Source organism: Arvicanthis niloticus, chromosome 12 (assembly GCF_011762505.2).
Source record: "Arvicanthis niloticus isolate mArvNil1 chromosome 12, mArvNil1.pat.X, whole genome shotgun sequence".
NCBI lineage: Eukaryota > Metazoa > Chordata > Mammalia > Rodentia > Muridae > Arvicanthis > Arvicanthis niloticus.
In genome coordinates, this window is record NC_047669.1 from 1,156,297 (window position 1) to 1,183,194 (window position 26,898).

Genomic DNA, 26,898 nt, shown 5'->3' on the forward strand with positions numbered 1-26,898 from the left:
GATCCATCCATTTACCTAAAAATTTCTCAAATTCATTATTTTTAATAGCTGAGTAATACTCCATTGTGTAAATGTACCACATTTTTGTATCCATTGCTCTGTTGGGGACATCTTGGTTCTTTCCAGCTTCTGGCTATTATAAATAATGCTGCTATGAACATAGTGGAGCATATGTCTTTATTATATGTTGTAGCATCTTCTGGGTATATGCCCAGGAGTGCTTCAGCTGGGTCCTCAGGTAATGCTATGTCCAGTTTTCTGAGGAACCACCAGACTGATTTTCAGAGTGGTTGTACCAGCTTGCAATCCCACCAACAATGGAGGAGTGTTCCTCTTTCTCCACATCCTCGCCAGCATCTGCTATCACCTGATTTTTTGATCTTAGCCATTCTGATTGGTGTGAGGTGGTATCTCAGGGTTGTTTTGATTTGCATTTCCCTGATGACTAAGGATGTTGAACATTTCTTAAGGTGCTTCTCAGCCATTCGAGTTGCCTCTGTTGAGAATTTTTTGTTTAGCTCTGTACCCCATTTTTTGATAGGGTTATATGGTTGTCTGGAGTATAATTTCTTGAGTTCTTTGTATATCTTGGATATTAGTCCTCTATCGGATATAGGATTGGTTAGAATCTTTTCCCAATCTGTTGGTTGCCTATTTGTCTTATTGACAATGTCCTTTGCCTTACAGAAGCTTTGCAAGTTGATGAGGTCCCATTTGTCAATTCTTGATCTTAGAGCATAAGCCATTGGTGTTCTGTTCAGGAACTTTTCCCCTGTGCCTAGGTATTCAAGGGTCCTTCCCACCTTCTCGTCTATTAGTTTCAGTGTATCTAGTTTTAAGTTAAGGTCTTTTCTCCACTTGGATTTGAGCTTTGTACAAGGAGATATTGTAGAGTGAAAAATTATAAAGGCCATTTTATGAAATATGTGTAGATTTTTCGCCTTACAGAACGCGGAACTGAAAATAAAATTTCAGGCCTTCACATTCCAGGTGAAGGACACTTGCTGGATTACATTCCCCAAGCCTCGCCCAAGGCAGGAAGGCATTCCTGACTACAGATAAAGGTGCTACCACCTAGGTGGGGCTATAGCCCTATAGCCGGAAAAAGTAAAGATAGTAATCTGAAAAGGCAGGATAGGGCACAATGGCATGGTAAAAACCACATTTTTGAGAAGAATGCAGCGCGATTTCCACATGACACTAATCATTTAGAGTGAGTACCTCTGAATTGTTCCACTGTTTTCATGTTTTGTATCTTTGACAACCCCTCACCCCCCTTCCCACTCCCCTGGTTTGTGGTTTTTTTCCCTTTAAAACCCTCCAAGGACTGGCTGAGGAGGTCGGACCTTGACTCCAGCGCGAGTACCTGGTCAGACCGCTGGCTGCCAGCTCTTTCCCTAATAAACCTCTGCTGATGGCATCCAGGTATGGTTTCTTGTGATCTTTGGGTGGCCGCAATGTCCTGAGGCTTGAGGAAGGGTCTCCCGGGTATGGGGGTCTTCAATATGAATGGATTGATTTGCATCCTTCTACATGTTGACCTCCAGTTGAACCAACACCATTTGCTGAAAATGCTATCCGTTTTCCACTGGATGGTTTTAGTTCCTTTGTCAAAGATCAAGTGACCATAGGTGTGTGGGTTCATTTCTGGATCTTCAATTCTATTCCATTGATCTTCATGCCTGTCTCTGTACCAATACCATGCAGTTTTTATTACTATTGCCCTGTAGTATAGGTTGAGGTCAGGGATGGTGATTCCCCCAGAAGTTCTTTTGTTGTTGAGAATAGTTCTCGCTATCCTGGGTTTTTTGTTGTTCCAAATAAATTTGCAAATTGCTCTTTCTATCTCTATGAAGAATTGATTTGGAATTTTGATGGGGATTACATTGAATCTATAGATTGCTTTTGGCAAGATGGCCATTTTTACTATATTAATCCTGCCAATCCAGGAGCATGGGAGATCTTTCCATCTTCTGAGATCTTCTTCAATTTCTTTCTTCAGAGACTTGAAGTTCTTGTCATACAGATCTTTCACTTGCTTAGTTAGATTCACTCCAATATATTTTGTATTATTTGTAACTATTGTGAAGGGTGTCATTTCCATAATTTCTTTCTCTGCCTGTTTATCCTTTGAATAGAGGAAGGCTACTGATTTGTTTGAGTTGATTTTATATCCAGCCACTCTACTGAAGTTGTTTATCAGGTTTAGGAGTTCTCTGGTGGAAGTTTTAGGGTCACTTAAGTATACTATCATATCATCTACAAATAGTGAAATTTTGACTTCTTCCTTTCCTATTTGTATCCCTTTGACTTCCTTTTGTTGTCTAATTGCTCTAGCTAGGACTTCCAGTACTATATTGAATAGGTAGGGTGAGAGTGGGCAGCCTTGTCTGGTCCCTGATCTTAGTGGGATTGCTTTAAGTTTCTCTCCATTTAGTTTGATGTTGGCTACTGGCTTGCTGTATATTGCTTTTACTATGTTTAGGTATGGACCTTGAATTCCTAATCTTTCCAAGACTTTTAACATGAAGGGATGTTGTTTTTGTCAAATGCTTTCTCAGCTTCTAGTGAGATGACCATGTGGTATTTTTCTTTGAGTTTATTTATGTAGTGGATTACATTGATGGATTTCTGAATATTGAACCATCCCTGCATTCCTGGGATGAAGCCTACTTGATCATGATGGATGATTGCTTTGATGTGTTGTTGGATTCGGTTTGCAAGAATTTTATTGAGTATTTTTGCATTGATATTCATAAGAGAAATTGGTCTGTAGTTCTCCTTCTTTGTTGGGTCTTTGTGAGGCTTAGGTATGAGCGTAATTGTAGCTTCATAGAATGAATTGGGTATTGTTCCTTCTGTTTCTATTCTGTGTAATAATTTGAAGAGAATTGGTATTAGGTCTTCCTGGAAGGTCTGATAGAATTCTGCACTGAAACCATCTGGTCCCAGACTTTTTTTGGTGGGGAGGTTTTTAATGACTGCTTCTATTTCTTTAGGGGTTATGAGACTGTTTAGATGATTTATCTGCTCCTCGTTTAATTTTGGTACCTGGTATCTATCTAGAAAATTGTCCATTTCATCCAGATTTTCCAATCTTGTTGAGTATAGGCCTTTGTAGTAGGATCTGATGATTTTTTTAATTTCCTGTGTTTCTGTTGTTATGTCTCCCTTTTCAGTTCTGATTTTATTAATTTGGATACTGTCTCTGTGCCCTTTGGTAAGGCTGGCTAAGGGTTTGTCTATCTTGTTGGTTTTCTCAAATAACCAGCTCCTGGTTTTGTTGATATTTTGTATAGTTCTTTTTGTTTGAACTTGGTTGATTTCAGCCCTGAGTTTGATTATTTCCTGTCATCTACTCCTCTTGGGTATTAGCTTCTTTTTGTTCTAACTCTTTCAGGTGTGCTGTCAGTTTATTAATGTACGTTCTTTCCATTTTCTTTTTGTGGGCACTTAGAGCTATGATTTTTCCTCTTAGTACTGCTTTCAATGAGTCCCACATGTTTTGATATGATGTGTCCTCATTTTCATTTAAATCTAAAAAGTCTTTAATTTCTTTCTTTATTTCTTCCTTGACCAAGTTATCATTGAGTAGAGCATTGTTCAGTTTCCACGTGTATGTGGGCTTTCCATTGTTTTTGTCCAAGTCAAAGACAAGTCTTATTCCATGGTGGTCTGATAGGGTACAAGGGATTATTTCAATCTTTTTGTATCTGTTGAGGCCTGTTTTGCGACCAATTATATGGTCTATTTTGGAGAAGGTACCATGAGGTTCTGAGAAGAAGGAATATTCTTTTGTTTTAGGATGAAATGCTCTATAGATGTCAGTTAGGTCCAATTGGTTCATAACTTCTGTTAGTTTCACTGTGTTTCGGTTTAGTTTCTGTTTCCATAATCTGTCCATAACTGAGAGTGGGGTGTTGAAATCTCTCACTATTATTGTGTGAGGTACAATGTTTGCTTTAAGTTTCAGTAAAGTTTCTTTTATGTATGTGGGTGCCCTTGCATTTGGTGCATAAGATGTTCAGCATTGCAAGTTCCTCTTGGTAGATTTTTCCTTTGATGAATATGAAGTGTCCTTCTTTATCTTTTTTGATTACTTTTGGTTGAAAAACGATTTTATTTGATACTAGAATAGCTACTCCAGCTTGTTTCTTGGGACCATTTGCTTGGAAGATTGTTTTCCAACCTTTTACTCTGAGGTAGTGTCTGTCTTTTTCACAAAGGTGTGTTTCCTGTATGCAGCAGAATGTATGGTCATGTTTATGTATCCAATCTGATAGTCTATGTCTTTTTATTGGAGAATTGAGTGCATTTGATATCAAGAGATATCAAGGAAAAATGAATGTTGTTTCCTGTTGTTTTTGTTATTGGCAGTGGAGATATGTTTGTGTAGCTACCTTCTTTTACAGTTTTTAGAAGATTACTTTCCTGCTTTTTCTAGGTTGTAGTTTCCCTCCTTGTGTTGGAGTTTTCCACCAATTATCCTTTGAAGGGCTGGATTTGTGGTAAGATATTGTGTAAATTTGGATTTGTCATGGAATATTTTGGTTTCTCCATCAATATTGATTGAGAGTTTTGCTGGATAAAGTAATCTGGGCTGGCATTTGTGTTCTCTTAGGGCCTGTATGATATCAGTCCAGGATCTTCTGGCTTTTATAGTCTCTGGTGAGAAGGCTGGTATAAATCTTATAGATCTGCCTTTATATGTTACTTTATCTTTTTCCCTTACTGCTTTTAGTATTTTTTCTTTGTTTTGTATATTTGATGTTTTGATTATTATGTGACGAGTGGTATTTCTTTTCTGGTCTAGTCTATTTGGGGTTCTGTAAGCTTCTTGTATATTTAAGGACATCTCTTTCTTTAGGTTAGGGAAGTTTTCCTCTATAATTTTGTTGAAGAGATTTACTGGCCCTTTAAGTTTGGAGTCTTCACCCTCATCTATACCTATTATCCTTAGGTTTGGTCTTCTCATTGTGTCCTGGATTTCCTGGATGTTTTGGGTTAGGAGCTTTTTGCATTTTGCATTTTCTTTGACAGTTGTGTCAATGTTTTCCATGGTGTCTTCTGCAAATGAGATTCTCTCTTCTATCTCTAGTATTCTGTTGGTAATGCTTGCATCTATGACCTCTGGTCTTTTTTTTTAGGTTTTGTATCTCCAGAGTAGTCTCCTTTTGAGATTTCTTTATTGCTTCTACTTCCATTTTTAGATCCTGGACAGTTTTGTTTAATTCCTTCATCTGTTTGGTTGTGTTTTCTTCCATTTCTTTAAGGGCTTCTACCTGTTTACCTGTGTTCTCCTCAAATTCTTTGAGAGTGTTATTTATGACCTTCTTAAAGTCTTCTAACATTCTGGGTCCTGCTTTTCTGGTCTGATGTGGTGTTCAGGACTTGTTATGGTGGGGGAACTGGGTTCTGATGATGCCAAGTAACTTTGGTTTCTTTTGTTTACATTCCTGCGCCTTTCGCCATTTGGTTAGCTGTAGTTCCACTCGCACTCACTGGTTCTTACTGGAGTCTGCCTTTCAAGTTATCTTGGTTGTATCAGAACTCCTTGGGGTACAGACGACTCTATGGTCCTGACCTCCAGGTGCTCTGGGTTCAGTGGCTCTTATAGGGTATTTCAGGATATGGTGTCTCCACAGTGGTAGACCAGCTAGGTGTTTGCTATTCTAAATGTAGTTGCTCCTCTAGGATGCTTTGGGATATGGTGTCCCCTGCTCTGATGCTCTGCGGGCCGTGTCCTCACTAGGATGCCTGCAGCTCTATGGTCCTTGACCTCTCTTGGGTGCCTCTGCAGCTCTTCAGTCTGTGACCTGTGAACTCCCTAGGGTGCCTCTGGACTCAGTTTCCAGAGGGGAGCAGATTGGCTGGGAAACTGCTCGAGCCACTGGTATCTGGGCCAGAAGTGGAAGGGGCATGGTTCTCCACAGGGACAGAGTCTGGCTGCCAGGTGCCTTCTGGGGGACTCTCTACTGCCAGTTGTGCTTTTAAGGCCTAGGGCTGTGGGTGGGTTCTCCTACCTTCTGCTCTGCCATCCATGGTCTATTTCTTTTTATTGGTGAATTGAATCCATTTATGTTACCAGATATTAAGGAAAAGTGAATGTTGCTTCCTGTTATTTTTGTTATTAGAGGTGGAATTATATTTGCGTCGCTATCTTCTTTTGGGGTTGTTGAAAGAAGATCACTTTCTTGCTTTTTCTAGGGTGTAATTTTCTGCCTTGTGTGGAGTTTTCCCTCTCTTATCCTTTGTAGGGCTGGACTTGTAAAAAGATATTGTATACATTTAAGTTTGTCATGAAATATCTTGGTTTCTCCATCTATGGTAATTGAGAGTTTTGCTGGGTATTGTAGCCTGTGCTGGCATTTGTGTTCTCTCAGGCTCTGTATGACATCTGTCCAGAATCTTCTGGCTTTTATAGCCTTTGGTGAGAAGTCTGGTGTAATTCTGATAGGTCTGCTTTTATACGTTACTTGACCTTTTTCCCTTCCTGCTTTTAATATTTTCTTTGTTTTGTGCATTTGATGTTTTAATTATTATGTGACAGGAGAAATTTCTTTTCTGGTCTAGTTTATTTAGAGTTCTGTAGTCTTCTTGTATGTTCATGGGTATCTCTTCTTTAGGTTAGGGAACCTCTTTATATAATTTTGTTGAAGATATTTACTGGCCTTTTAAGTTGGGATCTTTACTTTCTTCTATACCTATTATCCTTAGGTTTTGTCTTCTCGTTGTGTCCTGGATTTCCTGGATGTTTAGGGTTAGGAGCTTTTTGCATTTTGCATTTTCTCTGACTGTTGTGTCAATGTTTTCTATGGTATCTTCTGTACTTAAGATTCTTTCTTCTATCTCTTGTCTTCTGTTGGTGATACTTGCATCTATGACTCCTGATCTCTTTCCTAGGTTTTCTATCTCCAGGGTAGTCTCCCCTTGTGATTTCTTTATTGTTTCTATTTTCCTTTTTAGATCCTGGATGGTTTTGTTCAATTCCTTCACCTGTTTGGTTGTGTTTTCTTATAATTCTTTAAGGGATTTTTGTGTTTCCTCTTTTAAGGGCTTCTACCTGTTTACCTGTGTTCTCCTGTATTTCTTGGAGTTATTTATGTCCTTCTTAAAGTCCTCTATCATCATCATGAGAAATGATTTTAAATCTTAATCTTGCTTTTCTGATGTCATGGGGGTATTCAGTACTTGCTATGGTGGGAGAATTAGGTTCTGATGATACCAAGTAACCTTGGTTTCTGTCGCTTTTGTTCTTGTGCTTGCCTTTCACCATCTGGTTATCTCTGGTGCTGCCTGCACTCACTGTCTCTGACTGTAGCCTGTCTCTCTTGTTATCTTGGTTGTGACAGTACTTCTCAGAGTCCAGCTATCTCTCTGATCCTTTAATCCTGAGATCCTGGGTGTAAGATCTCCTGGGATTCAGGCTTCCTCTGGGATCTTGAAATTCTGGTGTGACCAAGCTCCTGAGATCATTTGATCCTATGATTTTATGTTCCTAGGTGTGACAGAGCTTCTGGGAGTTCCGCTTTTTCTGGGTGTTGCGGGATTAGGTTCAGAGCTATAATCCTGGGCATGTTAGAGCTCCTGGGAGTCAAGCCTTGAGCTGGCACCCAAGGTCTTTCTGGGCATCAGTGTCAACCAAAAGGAACTCTTGCCACTGTCCATGAAGGGTTCCTAGGTCCCCAGGGGTCCCAGTTACTCACTGTTTGGGGTGGTGTCACAGCCTCCTCACCTATGATCCTGGGAGTGTTAGAGCTCCTGGCAGTCTAGCCTCCTCTGGATGTTGTGGGATTGGGTGAGAGGTTTGAGGTTTTAAAATCCCAGGGCAGGCTCACTCAGCCACTCAGTCTCTCTCTCTCTCTCTCTCTCTCTCTCTCTCTCTCTCTCTCTCTCTCTCTGATACAATATTATATTGTATATAATACAATATCTCCAATGCAATCCAGGCTTTACCTTCATGCTTCACACAATGATCTTTCCAGGCCTTCAAGCAGCAGATATATATATATATATATATATATATATATATATATATATATCACCACCAGCCTGTTCCTCTCCTTGTCTATGACCCCTAAGGAGTTCAGGACTATATTGATTGACCTTTCCATCTCCTTCAAGAGTCCAAGCTAAATTTATCTCTTGGCCCTCAGAGCTCCCACTGTCTGAGTGTGTGTGTGTGTGTGTGTGTGTGTGTGATAGAGAGAGAAAGAGGTGTAGATGTGTGTGGGGTGATGATAGATAGATAGATAGATAGATAGATAGATAGATAGATAGAGATAGATAGACAGACATAGATAGATAGATAGATAGATAGATAGATAGATAGATAGATAGATGATCCGTCCTATAAGTTCTGTTCCTCTAGAGAAATCTGACTAACACAATGACCATAGTCTCCAGTATACGAAAGTGACTATTTTAATTTTCACCTTCAGTAAACAATAGTGTTTACTGATAAGCCTATCTATGCACTGGAGTATGGTTTCTATTTATACAATAGAGGGTGAAGAATCATACCAAAGTGCACAAACATGGTCACAGAGACTGAGTCTAAACACTAAGTAAGTGTAACTGCTGACTCCTTGGAAACTTGTCTTGAGTCCTGGCTGTTCTTATTTTGTTGCTGGAGCCAGATTACCCTAGCCTGTGCCTCAAAGTCTTGCACACTCTGCACATACCAGCATCACTAAACTGGATATCACCTATGTTATAGAAACTCCTTAAAACATAGACATGAAGTTCCTATGTCTTTCTCCACCAACCTGTTTGCTCTGCTCCTATGACCCCTGGAAGTCCCAGAGCATCTTCTCCTTTAGGTTCACTCCTTCTACAAGAGTTTAAGCTGAATTTGTCACTTGGTCCTTGGAGCTCCCACTGTCTGGAATGAGATTTTGCTTTGCACATCTCTTGTTCCACACTCTTTTACTCAATAATTATTTAATAAAACTGCAATGACAGGATACTGCACTAGAAAGACAATAAGCACAACAGTTTGTAACTCAGAAATTCCAACACTAAAGCAGAATAGACTGAAATTTTATTTTGAGACTGGTAAGAAAACATTCCAGTGATCAGGATGAGCTACTTTTTATATCTCTGTTGTCCATCTCATAGCAAACACTTGAAATTTGCATTTAAGAATCTGTGATCTGGCAGCTGGAGAGTTGGCCTTGATAAAAATAGTAAAATCATGCCTGGATAGGAAGATGATCAGAAAAAAATGGCAAGAGACAATGACTAACAATACTTATTTTCTCATTTTGTGATATTTATGGGGCCCTCCCATGTATTAGCTCATGGTATCCTTCAAGTATATGTTATATCCATTCTCTTTATATAAATTAACTAATGGAAGTCTAAAAGTTTTAGCAATTTTCCTACCCCAAAGAACCAGGAAACAGCAACCAGGACACAAAATCATAAAAAAGAAATCCACTCTGATTGTAAGGTCTATGCTCTTAATTCCTATGCTCAGTAAGACAACTCATCACAGCTATAAGTAATAGAGGTGTTCTTTTTCATAACTTCTGAGTATTGCTTCCTTACTCATCTGTCTCACAGATGAGTAAGACTTTCTTGTGACAGAAAAACCACATTATATGGAGTAGACAACAAGTGCCTGACTACTCAATATCCAAATGACCTAGTGACAGTATCTTAGCTAGTGTTATAATTTCTATGATGAAGCACCATGAACAAATTTAAGGGTAAAGGATTTAATTTGCTTACAGCTTCCACATCACTGTTCATCAATGATGAAGTCAGGGAAGGAACTCAAGCATCACAAGAACCTGTAGACAGTAGCTGATGCAGAAGCTGTGAAACAGTTCTGCTTACTGACTTGCTCTTAATGGCTTGCTCAGCCTGCTTGCTTTCTTGCTTGCTTATCTACTTGCTTGCTCTCTTGCTTGGCCATTGGTTGGTTGGTTGGTTGGTTGGTTGGTTAGTTGGTTGGTTTGTTGGTTTGTTGGTTTGTTGGTTTGTTGGTTTGTTGGTTTGTTGGTTTGTTGGTTTGTTGGCTTGTTGGTTTGTTGGTTTGGTTTTGGTTTTAGTTTTGTAGCCCTGGCTGTCCTGAAACACACTTTGTAGACCAAACTGGTCTCAAACTCAGAGATCCACCTGCCTCTGCCTCCCAAGTGCTAGGACTGAAGGTTTGTGCCACTACACCCAGAATTCAACCTGCTTAAGAACCCAGAACCACTAACCCAGGACTGGAACCACTCACAAATGGGATGGTAGTCACTAATTAAGAAAATGCACTATTGTCATGAATCATGTCCAGCGTAAAGCCTACAGGGAAAAACAGTCTAGATACTGTTTGATCTCAAGGCTTATTCACTGCAATGAGAAGCATCAGTCCACAACACACAAATGGGGTAACTGACTCAGAAGCAGTGGTAGAGAGGCTCACAGCAAGGCTTGCAGTCGGTCCACTGCTTGGCATGTCTCAGGTTGTGGCTCCTTCCTCTGGATCCTCTATCTTTTTTTTTTTTAATTATTTTATTTATTTACCTTCCAAAAGTTACTCATTCCCTGAGTTCTTTACCCCTTCCACCACCTCTGAAAGGGTGCCCTCCCCACTCATCTGCCCCCTCATCCACCTGCCCCCTCATCCACCTGCCCCCTCATTTACTTGCCCTCACCCACTCCCCACATCCATACCCACCACCCTCCCACCTCACCCCCACCAAGCATTCTTCATCCCTGGGGCATCAAGTTTCCACAGGATTAAGCACAGCCTTTCCCACTGAGGCCAGACAATGCAGTCCTCTGCTACACATGTGTCCAAGGCCATGAATCTGGCCACATATGCTCTTTGGTTGGTGGTTTAGCTTCTGGGAGCTCTGAGGGGGTCCAGGTTAATTGACACTGTTGTTCTTCCTATGGTGTTGTAGTCCCCTTCAGCCCCTTCAGTCCTTCCTCTAACTTCTTCCACATTGGCCCCCAACCTCAATCTAATAGTTGGCTGTAAGTATCTGCATGTGTCCCAGTCAGTTGCTGATAGACTCTATGAGAGGACAGCCATGCCAGGCTCCAATATGGCCTCAGTAATAGAGTCAGGATTTGGTGTACATGCATGGGATAGATTCCAAGTTGGGCTGGTCACTGGATGGCCTTTGTCTGTTCCATTTTGTCCCTGCATTTTCTTTAGATAAGAACAATTCTGGGTTAAAACTTTTGAAGATAGGTGGTTAGGCCCCTGCCTCAACTGGAGTCCATGTCTATCTACTGGAGGTGGTCTCTTCCAGTTCCATCTCCTTACTGTTAGACATTTTGCCTAATGTCATCCCCATTGAGTCCTAGTAGCTTCTTACATCCCAGATCTCTAGGACTTTCTAGAGGTTCCCCTTGCCCCCTACCCCTCACTGCTGCATATTTCAACTCATTCTCCTGTCCCTCTAGGTATACCTCCTTTCTCTCCCCATACCTAATCCTGCCCCTCCTTTTCCACTCCTCTTCCCCTCTCCCTCCCAGTTTCCTCCCTCCTTCTACCTCCCATGAATATTTTGTTCTCCTTCTAAGTGTGTTTCAAGTATCCACACTTGGGCCTTCCTTCTTGTTAAGCTTCCTACAGTCTGTGAGTTGCATCATAGTATTTTGAACTTTTTGGCTAATGTCCACTTATCAGCACATGCCATGCATGTCCTTTGGGTCTAGATTACCTCACTCAGAATAACACTTTCTAGGTTTTTTTGTTTGTTTGTTTTAATAGCTGAATAGTATTCTGTTGTGTAAATGAACCACATTTTCTGTATCCTCTATCTTGATGCACCCAGGGCAACAGTCCATTATCCTCTGGTCAAAGAGGAAGATAGTACTATGGGCAGTTTTCATTGCTGCAGCATCAAGACCTCTGCCTGTCTGCTGCAGGCCTCTGCTTTAATTAGCTACAAGGGGAAGTCACACTCTAGCTCATCACACACTAGCATTACACCATTACATAGTACTTCATTCTCATCTGCTACACACAGCTGACATGAGCTAACTGCTCTTCCAATTCTGTCTTCTATACACAGAGCTAGCTGACATGAGCTAACTGCCCATCACTGTAACATCTAATTCAGTCCTGTTCCTTATTTCTTACTTACATGCTCTCTATGGATGTGCTTACAGCACAATCTTATGAAAGCATTTCTTCAACTGACATTCTCTCCCCTAAAATGACTTTAGTATGTATCAAGTTTACATAAAAGCTAACTAGCATAATCAGTCTTTTAATTAATGACTGTCATTTATCAAACATCAATCATGATCAGGTATTGCCTTACATTTTTATTGCTATGATAAAACACTATGACCAAAGCAACTTATAAAAGAGTTTGGGGCTTACAGTTTCAGAGGGTTAGAGTCTATTATCATCATGGTGACAGCATGTGTACGTGGTGCTGGGTCTATAGCTGAGAGATCACATTTTGAGACACAATGGATTGGCATGAGTCTTTGAAACCTCAAAGCTGCAGCCAGTAACACTACTCCTATAACAAGGCCACACATCCTAAACCTTTAAAACAGTCCCACCAACCTGAGACCAAGTGTTCAAGCATATGAACATATAGAGGCCATTCTCATCCAAACTATCACAAATATGTACTTCCAAATTGTGTATCTTCCACAGAAGGTCATGAATATCTTGGGACTAGAATGGTAATTCCCAGGCTTCTACTAGTTCCAATCTTAAAGGAATTATTAAAAAAAAAAAAAAACAGTGTTTAAAAATGCTTTCCACATCAGAATAGTAGAATTAAATGGGGGGAGTAAGGACAGTGTAAAAGCAAGAATATGTTATTCGTTACACCTAAGAACAAAACTGTATTGTAGGAAATATCACTTCCTTACAGCATTAAATAGATTTTTTAAAGTCTTTAAAAAGAATTTTGCAACAGTCCTCTGGAAAGACCCATTAACTGGAACCTGGAATGGGCCAGATCAAGTACTTATCTGGGGAAGAGGTTCTGTCTGTATATATTCCCAAACTGCAGATGCCACACGCTGGCTGCCAGAGAGACTGATTAAACAAATAAACAATAACAAATCCAGGAAGGAGAAACCCCCTGAGAAACATATTTTTGCTTCGCAGGAAACATGAAGATGCTTCTCAATTGCCTTCAAACTGGAACAGATCAACCAGCAAACCTGACTTGGGAAGTCCTCAATGTGGAAGAAGACATCACCACCCATACCTCTAGGGTGGCTCTATTGGACTCTTGGTTCCCTAACTTATGATTTAGAGGGGAACATCGTTTAGACCCAGGAGAAACCCCACTACCACAGTCACTATAGTTGTTTTTTGGGTTTGAGATTGACTGGAGCAGGAATGGGAATTTTCTTACTTGTTTTGTTAAGATCAAAGCTATGATCAGTTCTGTTTTTCTATAGATGTAGATTCTGCTATAACACATTTGTAAACAGAATAGAAGAGGCTTATACTTTTTACTCCTCTGATAGAGGGAGTTATGTGCTGCCCTTTAAAAAAGAGTGTTGCTGTTATATGAACTATTCAGGCATTGTTAAGTCTCTTGTCTCTCAGGTCCATGATGTTCAACAAACTGATGGCTTTTGTACACTATTCAAATGAAACCTATACAGGTCCGTTATTACAGGCTGGAAGTAGGGGATTGTAAAACCTCTGTCATCAAGACTAACGAGGATTATCCCCTAACTTACGTGCTAAGCCGGATAGTCAATGATGGGTAAGAGAACACTTCAAGACCCTTGCCCCTAAAATGGGAGGCCTCACCATCCTAAGACAGGAGCTCAACCAATGGCTGTTGAGTATCCAAAGATGGGAAAGGGAGGCTGGAGTCATTTGTTTCAACCTAAGACAGGCACGGTTTCTGTAAGTTTTTCCAGCCTTCCCTTTTGAAAAAAATTAAAAAGGGCGACCTGTGGGGAGCTGACAGAAGGCACCTATCATCCTTGCAACCATCTTGAGCCATATACCCTGACAAGAGATTTGATTACAATAGCCTGCAACAGCTGAGCACACTCTGATAACATCTTGTTTTAGATACCCAGGATCTTCTCTTGGGTATGTGAGACTTAAAGCTGTGATTTAGAGCTGAGAATTAAGGGCATGACTTAGAGATCAGATTTAGAGATAAGACCTAAGGATGTGACTTAAGGGTGTGACTTAAGGGCGTGGCTTAGAAGTGAGACATATAAAAGGCGAGAGACAGACAGAAGAGTTCAGTACAACTTGCAGCAGATTATTAGGTATTAGGCACTTAGCACTTGGAAGAAGTAACTTGGAACTTGGAGGCACTAGGGACTAGGAACTAGGAACTAGGAACTCAAGACTTGGGACTTGGAAGAAGAAGAGAGACTGAAGAATAAACAGGATTGAATCACACTCTGTCTAGTCTCCATTCCTAGCGTCTGTCCTCACTCTCTCTCTCTTGCTGAACCCCGACCCACAGATCCGAGCAGTTTAGGGCAGTGCAGGCTCTAACAATTTAGCCCCCAAGGCTTTTGGAACTGCAGGTTCCAACATTGACAGAGTAGTCCTCAACACTTACAGCATTAAATAATGGCAAGAGTTAGATGTTGTTCAAATAGAAATTTCATTTCTACTCTCTCTAGTACTATATATAGTAGTGAGTGGTAGACTCTCTACTACTGGAAGAGAAAACTAACCATCAATTTCACCCAGCTACAAACCCTGTGGGCTACAATAGTGACCTGCCTGCAATACACAGGTGGAACAGTGGCACAGACTGTATGGGAGTAGCCAATCACCTTGTCATTGAATTTAAAGCTGACTCCACGATATGGAATACATACCTAACACTGTTAATACAGCCAAGAACCTGAGACTAGATAGGTTGTAAGCCATAGGGGGAAACCTACTACTATTATTCTGCTAAAGGAACATAGCAATAAAATGTCTCTTAATAGTATATTGCTATAGCTACGTCTTTAAGATCAATGCATTGCTCAAACTTCATAGAGAAGCTCCTTTTTACAGTAGGTGATAATAAACACAGAGACCGACAACTGGACAATATGTAGAGAATAAGAAACTTTGAAACACCCAGTCATAAATTGGATGTCTCTATCACACCCCTTTCCCCCCAAAACTCCAAGATCTATGTGAAAGAGGAAGTAGAAAAATCATAAGAGCTAGAGGTATGAGGATCCAGCTATAGCACTCCTGGGCATATACCCAGAAGATGCTCCAACATGTAATAAAGACACATGCTCCACTATGTTCATAGCAGCCTTCTTTATAATAGCCAGAAGCTGGAAAGAACCAAGATGTCCCTCAACAGAGGAATGGATACAAAAAATGTGGTACATCTACACAATGGAGTATTACTCAGCTATTAAAAATAATGAATTCGAGAAATTTTTAGGTAAATGGATGGATCTAGAAATTATCATCTTGAGTGAGTTAACCCAATCCCAAAAGAACACACACGGTATTTACTCACTGTTAAGTGGATGTTAGCCCCAAAGCTAGGATTAGCGAAGACCCAACCAGCAGACCACATGAATCTCATGAAGAAGGAAGACCAAGAGGGGATGCCTCAGTTCTACTTAGAACGAGAACAAAAATGCTCAAGGGAGCAAATACAGAAACAAAACATGGGACAGAAACTGAAGGAGGGGCTATCAGGAGACCACTCCACCTCGGTATTCATCCCATGTACAGCCACCTAAGCTAAACACTGTTGTGGATGGCTGGAAGTGCATAATCTGAGGAACATGATATAGCTATCTCCTTAGAGGTCTGCCAAAGACTAACACACTCAGAGGACGATGCTCACAGTTAACCACTGATATGATCAGGGGTTCCCCAATAGAGAACTTAGAGAGAGGACTGAAGGAGCGGAAAGGGTTCGAGACCCCAGGAGGAAAGCAACAATACCAAAAACCAGAGCCCCCCAGGGTCTAAACCACCAGCCAGGGAACACATAGGGAGGGACCCAAGACTCCAGAGGTATATGTAGGTGAGGATGGCCTTGTCGGGCATAGGTGGAAGAGGAGTTTCTTGGTCCCATTAAAAAAATAAACACAGAGTGAGGGGGAATGTGAGGGTGGGGAGGGGATAATTGGGGGGTAGGTGCGGTCACTGCCTCATAGAAACATGAGGAGGGGGATGGGATGGGGGGTTTCCGGGTGGTGGGAGGAAGGGGGGTTAGGGGATAAAACCTGAAATGTAAATATTACAACCAATTTTAAAAGGGGGGGGGAAGAAAAGTTGTTAGAACCAACATCTTTAAAAAAAATATCAGCTCCCGGGGGGTGGGGAGGAGGGAATTTTTTTTCTTTTTTTCCCTGATACTAAAACTTGTTCTGAGAATTGTATATTGCAGAATACACAGCCTTGGTGTATATACTCATCAAGCATACTGAGCAGACCTGCCCAAACCTCCGATGTCCTGGAATTCCATCTGGATTCAGTGAAGACACAGCATCAGAGGCTTATCAACTTACTCTTCCCCCGACCCCTCTTCTAATATCTCAACGCCCGTAATCAGCCTGAAGAAGTTACAGAAGAGTCAGCACCCCTATTCCCTGGGCTTGGGGACTAATGTGGTTAATAATGGTCTGTCTTTCTAGGGAAAAGTAGTGGTTTTGTTGGAACAGGGAGGATTAGCTAGGACTTACTGCATAGCCATAACCTACTGGTAGAAATCTGTATAATTATTATCAAGATGAAGTTATAAATTCTTAAATGGTACAAAATTTACTTTGATTTCAAATTTAAGGTTTTCATTGGTACGAGCTCCTTATTAATATAAAAGTAAGATGAATATTGATACTCTCATGGGCAATGTGCTTGTATAACACATTTAGGAATACAAGGCCTAGACCCAGTCCTTCCTTAACTTTTTAACTGATTTGGGATGGTTAACCTATGAGTTAAGGGACTATAGCAAATTTATGGCTTTGAGTTAATTGTTAGGAGGTTAACCATATTTTATTTAGAAATAGCCAAGAGGAGTGAACAGACAACAGTCCAGGTGACCTTACATGAATAGTTGGTTTTCAAAACATCAGAAGTCCATAGAATTGATGCTACAAAAATTTATATAAATGTCCATTCTGATTAGAGACCTGTCTGCTCCTGACAGCTTCCTGTTGTGGATTCTAAGAAGAAATTGAGCATCCTTGGAGTTATGCCAGTTGTGTGGTGACAGCCACTAGGCAAGAATTGCCTCTTTCCATCTACAGACTAACTACTGTCCTGAAGAGGACACACATGCAGAATAGTCAACTGATTATATCTGCCCAGACAGAGTAATCAGCCCTTAATAATCCTGCATCACTAAGGTCTGTCAGATGACTCTGGGCCAGAAGGCTGAAGATTTGATGCTCCAACATTCGGTAGTATAGGGGCTTCTCAGGTGTTCAGAGGTCTCTATAAATTGGCTAAGTTTTAGAAGCTATGTTTAGTGCTTCCTATAACTTCAGTTAACTCAGTCATTCTGGATTTCTGACGGGGTTGAAGACCTATAGTCTCATAGCCAATCCTGCCTATTTACTTTGAGAGAAAAGATCTGAGTAGATAGTTTTCAGCTGACAATCATTCTAAAGCAAAAAAAAAAAAAAAAAAAAAAAAAAAAAGCCAGGGTCAAAAGTAAGTGCTTTAGTTAGAAGACAGAGGTTCTGGTTAGTCAACAAAATGATGGACTGGGTATTAGAACTATCTTATACCTCACTGGTACAATTAGGAATAAGTATGCTCTAACTGTATTTTGAGAGAAAAGTTTTACTTTAACAGGAAGAGTGATATGTAGGAGGAGCTAAGTGGGAAGGAGTACTGAGAGGAAGAGATGGAGTAAGGAGAAAAGATGAAGGAGAGGAGAAACTAGATGATGAGAGAGAGAAAGAGAGAAGGGGCATGGAGGCAGATGTTCACAGGTCTCCACCAGTCAAAGATAGTCTTTATATCTAGGTTGGGTATTGGATTACCCTTCTGATTGAGCATTACCAAACTTATAAATCCTTTGATTAACATTTAAAAAAAATTGTATAAAAGCAAAAAGGAAAGGGGGGCATGGGACAGGGGTTTTCTAGGGAGGGGAAATGGGGAAAGGGGATGGCATCTTAAATGTAAATAAAATAAAATGAAAAAAAAAGAGCTAGAGGTATTTAACTCCAAGGAAACAACATTTTCTAGATAAAACATGACTGAATCTCATATAAACTCACAAAGACTGTGACAACATGCATAAAAACTGAATAAGTTCAAGTCAGGCAGTGTCCTACCAGAGAAGTAGACACAAAGACCCATCCAGAACTAAGTAGCTATTTGCATAAAACCTGCTGGGTTTCAATTAAGAGAAAACATTAGGTTTTTTTTTTCTGGTGGAGTGACACTGAGTATATTAACCATATTCCAGGACAGGTCTCATACTCAGGAGTAATTGGCCAACAAAAAACAGATTTTATTTTTTATGTGCTTTTGTTTGGTTACTTTGGTTTGGTTTGGTTTGGTTTGGTTTGGTTTGGTTTGGTTTGGTTTGGTTTGGATTGGCTTGGCTTGGCTTGATTTGGCTTGGCTTGGCCTGGCCTGGCTTGGCTTGGCTTGGCTTGGCTTGGCTTGGCTTGGCTTGGCTTGGCTTGGCTTGGTTTGGTTTGGTTTGGTGGGGTATTCCTTTCTTCCTTTCTTTCTTTCATTTTTTTTTAATTTGAGAGAGATAAAGAACATGGGTAAGTAAGAAGAAAGAATATTCGAGATAAATTGGGGGAGGAGGAAAATATGGACAAAATATATTGTTTGAAATTTTTTAACAAATAAATAAAAAATTAGGGAAAAATGGTTTCCATGAGCCAAATGATGTCAAACATGGGCAGAATCTTACCTTAACCCTTCTTATTTGCACATAAGTATCTTTAAATGTTAAAAAAAATCATGAAAAGTTAACTAGAGTGATTTTATTTATTCTTTCATGAAGATCTGACTTATGCCTAGTCAAGTAAGGAAATGGGTGAAAAAATATTTTTTTGACTTCTGTCACAGAACACTGCACTATTGAACAAATCACCCAGCTGTTCTGGGCTATGGGATGACACACTTCAAATTATAACAGTGTAAAAGGCAATGATAATGTATGCACTTACTATAAATTCTTGCTACCAGCTAAGCATTGCTGGTATGATCTTATCATTCCCCACCACAGCTTCATCTAACAGACAACAAAATTAAACCTAAATGTTCATATTTATACCCTCTGGTCATACAAGGCATTGCTTAGAAAGATCATCTGAACACTAAAATACCATTGTATAATTGTTATAACACCAACACTTCTAGCTATGAAAATGCTGAGGCTAGATGTAGGGTTGATCTACAGATGACTTGACTAATGCCCTCCAGACCACCTGACTCCATTATTTTTGCTCTTTCCACCATGTTCTTATGAGTGCTTAACAGCACATTGATAATTCCCTCCTGCTGTCTTCAAATCCACAAGGGAGAGAGGAGACACAAAGAATGACAATCTTTAACTTCTGCACCCCCTCTGTTGCTAAAAATTTCAGGCTCAGAGTCTGGGCCCTGGTAGCTCTAACAAGCTAGATTCAATCACCATCCTCAATAGGCCAATTTCAGAGACAACAGTGGAAAGCAGAGAAATATTTATTCAATGTGGTCACATTGAGAAGAGGAAGAAAGAGATCTTGTTACCCTCAAGTCCATTCTCGTGTTCCCAATACAAGGCTCAACTTTAAGTAGAGGTCCAGAGACACATATAACTGAACTGAGTAGTCCTGGTCAAGGTCAATATCATGTTATTTCTCAGCTCCCAACAAGTTGTCACAACTGTATGTAATATCTTCTTGGTAGAAAAGTTCCTCCTCTGGCTGGCAGTGAGTTCCTGTGTGTTTTTCTTTTTTTTTTTTTTTATCTTAAGATGCTTGAGAAAATTCCAATTCCTTAAAGGCTATTTTCTTTTTTCAATATTCTAATTGCCAAAAGGATACAAGTGTTTCTTATATTAACTTTACTTTTTCTATGATTGTTACACCTGAAAACATAGCCCAATGCCAGCTTCTTTCAGTATTTCACAGGAGAAGCCCCTCCTGGAGACAGAGAAAGAGCAGTCATAACTGCCCTCCAGGGAATTCCAGAGGAGGTGTGCTGAGTAAACTGGGAAGACAATCAGCAAGTGAAGATGTGATTCTGAGCACTCAGGGAAGCAAGGACTAGTGTTTAAGCCTGGCTTTTTCATCCTTCAGACTCAGAAAGACTTCCAAGCTGACCCCACTGCAAGGGAACAAAATCCTCAGCAAGTACAGGGAGGTTCTTGGCAGCCCTCCCTGCTGGCCTCTCAGAATTGCTCTGTCGTCTTCCAAATGAACTGCAGGAGAACTAGAGAACCACAATTTTAAAACTGATTTCATCTGCAAGAATCAAATTTACTTTGGCAATTCTCTGGAAGGGGAAAACAGACAACTAATCCCTTCTCTACTCCCGCCCCATGACAAAATGAACATAAGGCCTATTAGAGCCAGGTCTAATTTCAAAAAGGCATTTGAAGATCTGAAATATTACACCATGTACAAATGTGGAGAAACAATTTTGAGATTAATTAAATGTGTAAAGACTTTCTTTAAATATCCTTTTGTTTTTGTATTGCCAAACTGCCACCTTAGGATCAGAAAGGGGCCTTTGCTTATTCCACAGCATCAAGAAACACTGGGTGCAATGAGCAGTGTTCAGGTAAACTTGGTAAGCAAAGATCTTCCTGTTTGAGGAAGGATCCACATCTATTTGCCTGATTTAAACTCATCACCAAAGATGGTGAAAACTAATTTATGTTGTTCTTCTTATAAGCTGCTTCATTATTTATAAAAAGCATAAATTTTAATTTGCATAGCATTATCAAAAAACATGCTTAGCTCTAACATTTAACAATAGTTTACAGTATTCTTAGAATGTACCTTTTTAGGTACATTCTAAGGAGTAAGCTTAAACTATTGGGAGGGATTTGCACATGAAAAAGACTTTAAAGGTAATAGTACAAATGATCAAAACCTTAATAGCACAAAGTGCTGCATTTTGAGTGTGGTTTGTTCCCCAGAGTTTCAAATATTAGAAGCATGGTCCCCAGTGTAATGACAGAGTTGAAGTAGAAAAGCCAATTGAGTGTGGTGATCACAGCACTCAGGTTGTCAAGGATAGAGTTTTACACCAGCCTGGGCTATACTAGGAAAACTTTGCCTAAAGAAAAAAAGGGGGGAACAGGAGATACCCCACCCTTATGAATGAAGGTGTCTCAAAGAATGGACTGGGTCATGTGAGAACAAGAGTGGCTTGTGCTTCATAACCACTTCCTGCTCATTTGCAATCGTTTTTGGTTTTTGTTTTTCACAGTCCAAACAAAATACTGATGGGAATCAGCTGAAAGGAGAGAGATTTATTTTGGATCATATTTTGGTCCATTTTAGCTACCTGAAGTGAGACACAACATCAAGGTGGCAAAAGCATATGGCAAAAGATGTTGCTCAACTCAGGGCAGCCAGAAAGAGCATAGATAAAGGACCAGTGACCCATTTCCTCCAATTAGGCCTGAATCTCCAACTAGGCAACACTTCTGAATATTCATAGGCTATGAACTCATCAGTAAGGTAGTTCATTGATGGGGCTTAGAGCCAACCCTTATGAGTCAATCACTTCTCAAGGCTCCATATCTGAACACTGTTATACTGGAGACCAAACCTCCAACACACAATTTTTTGAGATATAATCCAGGTTCTAACCATAATAGCCATTATGTAATATAGCCAGTGGTTTCTTACCAGAACACTAGCCTCATTGTGTCTGTAACCTCTACTCCCTAGAATAGTGAGCCAAACAAACTCCTTATTTTGCAAGGTACTAGTGTCAATTACCTTGCTATAGCAACACTGGACAACTAAGACACAAGGAGTACACAGAAGCAAATATAAATCTGTTTACTGAGACCCAGAATTACTACAGAGAAAGTAAATACCGTGAACAAACATCAAGGGGTCATTTTTAGTCAAATAAAGGAAGCAATAGACAACAAACACCTATAAGAAGGTTTGTAGTTCTCCAGTTTGAACTCACTCATAACTCATGCACCTATCTGTATGTGAATATACATGGTGAATATTTATAGAGTCAGCTTGTACCATGAAGAAGTTTATAATCTTATAAGAAATGGGGTTAAATTTACTCCCTCAATCATCCATGAACTCCTTTTAATCACCAGGAGCTGTGCCAGTGACACAGGAGTACTGGTGTGTGTGTGTGTGTGTGTGTGTGTGTGTGTGTGTGTGTGTGTGTGCATCTATATATAGTATATTTACATGTATCTATATATGTTCAAATGTGTGATTCCATGTAGATATGAGTGTATTTTGGTGTGTGAAGACATGCCATAGTGTCCATATGGAAGTCAGAACACAACCTAGAATGTAGGTCTTTACCTTCTATTTTGTTTGATAAAAGGTATTTTTGCTGTTCATTACTATATATGCAGGCTATATATATGCAGGCTAACAGGCTAACTGGGAATCTCCTGTTTTATCTCTTTCTCACTGTAGGATCTCTGAGATTACAGATGCATGCTACTAGAGCCAGCTTTATGTAGGTTCTCAGGATTGGTATGTAGGTCTTCATACTTGTGAAGCACATGACTTACCCACTAAGTCATCTCCCCAGATCTCCATCAAAATTTTCAAAGGTAATTAGAGCATCAAGCTGGACCTAAGAAAGACCTAGGCATCCTCACTTGTTCTTTCTTCTTCATGAGCTTCATGTCATCTGGTAGTTGAATCTTTGTTGTTTCAAATTTTGGGCTAATCTCCACTTATCAGTGAGTACAAGCTGGACCTAACAGTGAACACCTGCAACCCTAACCACTCAGAAGGGTGTGGCAGAGAGATGGTGATCCCAGGACAACCTGAGCAACATATAGGCAGGTTCCTGAAAAAAGAACTGAAAGAGGGAAGGGAAGGGAAGGGAAGGGAAGGGAAGGGAAGGGAAGGGAAGGGAAGGGAAGGGAAGGGAAGGGAAGGGAAGGGAAGGGAAGGGAAGGGGAGATGGGGATAAGATGAAAAATAAAATTAAAAGAAAGTTGGAAAAAAGGAAAGGGGAGAGGGGAAAGGGAGGGGAAAAAAACAGAAAACAGTCAGGTGGGGAGAGGGTTCAGCCAATGGATCCTTTCCCTACTGTCTGTCCACAATTGCACCTGGGGGCAGCAATGGTTCTGATCTTTCCATGGTTCCTACTAGGCCATACTAGAAATACTTCTCTCTTTAACAATCTCTTTCTAGACCTGCACTGCTTGACATCCTGTATTAGCAATCTTATGAGGTGCTCCTGACCAAGGACATGTCTTTATGCACTACCTCTAGCTGTGTTGCTTCCTTGAGAGATCCCCGATAAGCCATGTGGAACCCCTCATCTCTCATTTTTTCTCAACATACTAAGGTGAGGATTTCCATTTGTCTCGTCTCACCATGAGAAATCTTTTCACAGACAATGATAACCTAAAAATCCTTCAACCTACTATCTGTTTTCTTCTTGGAATTTAATGTTTGCTTGCTTGCTTGCTTCTTTGAAGATTGTATTATTATTATTATTATTATTATTATTATTATTATTATTATTTGTTACTACTACTCTGCTGCTGCTGCTACTACTACTCCTACTACTACTACCACCCTTTGATCCTTCTGTCATGTTTACACTATAATCCTACTCTTCATCTCCAAATGGGTAAGAGCCACAAAGCTTGGCTCTTGGGACTCTTCCTTCTCTCTTCAACGGAGCTCAGTCAGTGTTGAAGCTAAACATGCCAAGTCTAGATTTTATCTACACAGCATCTCCTGTCCTTATCCCATCCCTGAACTCTAATTCTGGGACTAAATTTTTGTTCCTGGCTAATATCCATTATGAACTTACCAAGAAAATAGTAATTTATTCTTCAAATTTACTCCTCAAATCTACTCTTCCAGTCTCCACATCTCATGAATGCCATGACCCAGTTGCACTTTCTTCCTTTTTCTTTTTCTTTTCCTAATAGCCCTATGTTGGAAAGCCTATAACTTACCTCAAGGATATGTTAAATTGAATCTATCCATAACTATTTTTGTCATTGTAATCTTTCTCTTCCCTCTCACACAATATTGCACTAACCCACAACACCATAGCTATGAGAGTCCTAACACCATCTTCATCAAGTCTGTGGTAAACAATATCACAGTTACACAAAGTCATGACAATCTAAACTGTCAAACCTCCAAATGCTTCCTATTGCAGTGACTATATCCACTCTCCTATATATGAATGCTGTGACATACATATATAGCTTCAAAAAGATACAACTATTTTGAAACCTTTGTTTCATAGACATCTGGCTTCTTGTTTTTGTTCAGGTATTTAAGAGCATCGTGGTCTCAGGAGCATTTAACAGGAGCAACCCAGGAAAAAGATATTCCCAAAGAGAAGCTTCCCAGAATCTACTGCTTCCATGCATGGCCTACCACTGCCCAATAATGTCATTAAACTAGGAATCCATATAAGGTTGAATGCTTATAATGCCAACATATCCTTAAAGCCCCACCTCTGAACAGAACTCGGAGAACAAGACTTGATCACATGGGCCTTTTATAGAAGCACTTCACATGCAAACCCTAGCAACACTACCAATCTACAATGGGCACTGTGACTGACAACTAAACATCTAGCCCTAGTAAGTGACTAGCTTATTAAATAGTCAGGAAGACCACACCTCTTTACAGAAAGGAAACCTATAGGATAAGTTACTGGAACACAGGACCTGACAATCATTGTTATAACCCTATTATGACACTCTGAATATTTGTCTTATTGAATATATGACCTCTAGAAGCCATGATATTTGTCTTGTCTATGATCTCACAATGAAGCAATCACCAAAGACAGCAAAGAACAGAAGAAGATGGGGTCTAGATTCTTAATTATGTGAATCACTAGATTGCTTTTAATAGGTCATCAATTTTCTTATAGTTTAAATCAGAGTTGATGTTTCTTTCACATCTACCCAAAAGTACCATGAGGTTACATCTTCATTCATCCCACTCTCGTCATCTTCCTGCCTCCAGAGCAGTGGTTTTCAACCCTCCAAATGCTGAAACCCTTTAATACAATTCCTCATGTTGTAGTGACCCCCCCCCCACCATAAAGTTATTTTTGTGGCTACGTAATAATTATAATTTTGCTACTGTTATACATTAAAATATAAATATCTAATATAATGGATAGTCTTAGGTAACTCCTGTGAAAAGGTCACTGGACACCCCAAGGGGTCACAAATCACAGGTTGAGAACTACTGCTCTCGAGCATTCCAAGCTGTCTCTCATGACAGAAAGTTAATAGTCCTTGTTTCTGATTAGAGTACTGTGACTTGTGGTGGTCTTATAGGCCCAGGTAATGAATAGTCTGGCTAAAGTGTCTCCTAAGTAAAGCAGCAAATGTCCTTAATCTAGACTCTTCCTGCTTTACTGACTTATTTTATTTGAATTATGATAGTTTTTATTATATGTCCCCATACCTACTTTTTCCTTACCTGATAGACTGCAAGCTGCATAAGGGTAGCAACATGACATAACATGCAGGTACTTAGCAAAACGTAGCCCATCAGAAAGTCATGGGTATTTCTGAGTGCAGGACCATAGAAAAGAGAGAAAATACTGGTTAGTATAGACCCTAATATTTTACCCTCAATTTAGTTATTTATTAATGGTATAACCATTAATGAATTGAAACAGATATTATATGATGGGTTTAACAGAAGCAAAACTAGAGGCAGAAAAACATTGTCCTAGCCAAGAAATATGACTCCAATTGAGGTGATAGCTTTAAACAAAGAACACAGAATATGCTGAGCTTCTTAAACATCAAAGCATAAAGAGTAGATACAAAGACAGTGTAAGAACTAAGGATAACATCCATGTCTCTAAAATGACAAGCTGGTGTCATCATTCAGATCATGCCTAAGGAGGGAGGGTGATCTAGATAAAAAAAAAAAAAAAAAAAAAAAAAAAACCCAAATCAGACTCTGAACACAATTAATCTAAGATGTTGATGATTGATGATACCACCACTTGGAGTTCTCACTTCAAGGTTGTGTGTAGGTTTGGATCACAAAGATGATCTCAGCCTAGAAACAAAGAACAAAGATTTTATTTAAGCCAGGGGATTGCATAGTCATGAAGACTCAAGAGAACATAGGATAGGACAGGACAAGACAGGATAGGATAGAAACAGAGCATAGGATGATCCCTAAAGAAAATAAATGTCTAAGGAATAGGAAGCATAAAAAGTATCTGTGGTAAGAAGGAAAAGGGTAGCAAAGAGGAGAAAAACCCACTAGTGTGATTTCGTAACATTTAGGAACTTCACAAAGCAAAGAATGGCTGGTAGTGAGGATGCTTCATTGAGCTGAACAGTGCTATTTGATTCAAAACCCAGGAAGTTTGGGGAAAGCATTTCCAGGACAGTGTGAGCAAAAGCCTGATTGTGGTAGGATACCAGATGAGGAAGACATGACTAATGGAAGTTAGGTCTTTCCTGGACATTGAGTTGAAGCCAAAATCCCAAGCTCCAAAACCAAAGTATTTGCTGATAAAGTCATTGACCTCACAACTCTTAACAAGTCATCAGAAAGACACTCTACTATTTTTATATCTAGACAAATATCTTCAGTGTGTAGATGGCACTGAATTTACTTCCTCCTAGAGAACACTACTCTCAAATCTACCACAAAATAAAAATATAAATGAGATAGAAATGTGCGATAATAGATGAGTCCCCTTCCATCTCACTCCTTCCCCTTAACAGGTACCTGTTAAGGACAGTTTGTTGTATATGCTGCCAGCATTGATTTTATTTTGAGAGGAGAAAGGTTGAGGTATGGTATCCCTTGACT